Source organism: Lagopus muta, chromosome 2 (genome assembly GCF_023343835.1).
Source record: "Lagopus muta isolate bLagMut1 chromosome 2, bLagMut1 primary, whole genome shotgun sequence".
Classification (NCBI taxonomy): Eukaryota; Metazoa; Chordata; class Aves; order Galliformes; family Phasianidae; genus Lagopus; species Lagopus muta.
In genome coordinates this window covers 84,654,208-84,656,742 of record NC_064434.1, presented here as the reverse complement: position 1 = coordinate 84,656,742, position 2,535 = coordinate 84,654,208, and the positions used below count along the sequence as shown (strand labels likewise).

Here is a 2,535-nt window from a genome sequence, read left to right as displayed (position 1 = left end):
GTACGTGGATAGTCAGGAAATGGAAGGTTCTGTCCCCCCCTTTTATTCTTGAGTCGTCATCAGAGAAATGCTTTAATGTAAGTGCCGAGGAAGATATCTGGTTTGTTTCCCAGTGCGTAAACATTGTGACTTTATTTTGATATCATTTTAGAATGTATTTTTCCAATTATTTTTCAGCCTAAACACCATCAGACATAAAATGAATACACTATCCAAGGTGTGAAAGCTTGCTTCCTTCTCTTTTGTGCCTTTAAACTTGTATGTATTTTGTTAACCTCTTTAAATGTTATTTTGAGGCCATATTTGAAAATGCATGAATAATACACATTGTGGTTTTGCACAACTGCCTGTAAAGTGATAAACGCATTCACCTTTCATTAGTTAGGAAATGGTTGTCTTAAAATGTTTAAAAGGTGCACCTACTACATCCTCAGATTTTTATTCCCTTTGTTTTTTAAATTCAGCCGTTGATTTTTCTGTCGATAATTGAAGTGTCCTTATTTGCTGTGATGAAGGCTTTTTTTTTTTTTTAATACATATAGGGATGTCTGTGTGGGGTTTTTTCCAGCAAGACTTTTCCTCTTCTAGATGTATAAGAAATTATGCGTCAGACAAAAGCCTCATAAACTGACCATTTGTCCTTTGGACACAATAGCCTGCCCAGCCCCTCTGCTCCTCCTCTCCAATTATGTGTGATTAGTCTCAGTGTGTTGTGTCAAGAAGGGGGAGTGTGCTGAGTGCTTATTATCTGTTTAGGTACAAGAAGAGCACATTTAGGTTCTGACTATGAATGGAAAGTGAGCCTTTATCAGGACTAAAATCTAAATGCTACTATTCTGAAAATCACTTCAAAAAATACATCCTTTTTTGATAGATCCTGAGAAAGACTAACAACTAAAGGAGTTTGTAACGTAATCAAACTGCCTCGCTGAAATTAATTTGCATTGTGATCATTGTGATTAATTTGCATTGCATCATGGCCCAAGAGTTTGATAAACATTTAATATGACTTCTTGTGCTGGGAAAGAAAAAATCCTCCCAAGAGACAGGAACTATTTTTCTCTTAGGAGGTTAGTAGAACATTTTACCAACTTCTGACAAAAACAAAGCCAGAATCATTACAGAATCCTGCACGCTTAAGCCAGAACAATTTTAAAATGATGAAAAAGAGAAAGAGTATTACTGAAAGAGGGAGGTACTATCTAGGAAGCAGAGAGAATGCTGAGTATATTAATTAAAAGAATTGCAGTTAGGTAGTAAGTGTTCTTCCATATTCAACAAATTGGGCAGCATGTAAACCACAAGCTCATGAAGGTCCTTTTCTCTTTGCACTTCTGCTCAAATTTCTTCACTACCGGTTTGCATGTCCTTGTATTCAATACTTTTTATGCTCCATTAGAGCACCTAGATGGATCTCAGAAGGCATAGGTCAAGTCGCAGTTAGATCATACATTTCTTTCTCACAAAAACTTGAATTGCAATGCCAAGTGATGGGCTAACATCACAATAACAGCAATTTATTCCTCTTTTGATAAAAAGCAGCCTATTCTCAGTGTTAGATAAAGACCAGGGGCAATGCAAACCAACCATTTATACTGGAACTGAGTAGTATATCTCCCTTATAGCTGGTATGAGTTTCATATTCAAACTCTAGTTGGAAGATACCTGTCTAGCAGGAAATGAGAAGTAATTGAGAGTTATTTAAAATCGCTGTAAAGGTGGCTTTAGTTCCATTTTTCTTTTGTTCTATGTGTCCCACACAGCAAAGCTTTCTCTAAAATCACATACGTGTTTGTTTTCTCTAAAAAAGCATACAAGGAAATCTTTCCAATCAACAAAGGAGTGTAAAAAATAGTGAAATATTACAATTTGTGGACCTTTTATTTCTGAGAGGTCTTGAATGTCTGCTGTAACAATAATCTAATAAATATTATTAGCTGCCAGTGTCACTAAAAATCATCTTTTTAGCTCTAAGAAGAAAATAGTTTTACTCAAAATAGTAGCTGATTACTGCTTTTATTTCCCTAGTTTGTGTTGGAGGCTTTGCACAGGTGCTGCTGTCCTTAAAGTGTGTAATTGATGGCTTGTTTACCAAAGATGCATATAGGCTTCATCCTGCAAACTCACATAGGAGCTCCACAGGCAGTAAAGTTCCTCATCTGTATAAGTGTTTGCAGGTTTGTGCCATTTGGATGTTTTTAGAGGTATATAAGCCAGCTCTCTTCTTTTTTTTTTTTTTTTTTTTTTTTGTTTGTTTGTTTGTTTGTTTGTTTTTGCCTTAAAGAGAGTATTGAAAAGTCTAAAATGTAGGATATATTGTTAGTGATGTGCTAACAGTGTTGTTTCTTTAAAGACATCTCTCGGAGTCCCTCACTTCAGTAGGGATTTGATAAATTGTTTCTGAGCTCTTTAATTTTAAAAAGTGTATGTGATGTTTCTAAATACATCAAATATCCTTGCTAAGAAAAAGTTAGGCAGCTTATCAAATCATTCTTATAACATGTGTCAGAGTCTTTCATGTGGCATGCTTTAACT

General features: G+C 35.3%; 1 protein-coding gene across 1 annotated transcript in view; it reads left to right on the top strand.

The window, feature by feature from the left end:
• CAMKMT (calmodulin-lysine N-methyltransferase) overlaps positions 1-2,211 on the top strand; it is a 198,429-nt gene extending 196,218 nt beyond the window's left edge. The window contains exon 11 of the mRNA XM_048937846.1: positions 1-2,211. This exon is cut by the window's left edge and continues 132 nt beyond it. The gene's annotated coding sequence lies outside the window, so the exon portion shown is untranslated.
• The last annotated feature ends 324 nt before the right edge of the window (positions 2,212-2,535 follow it).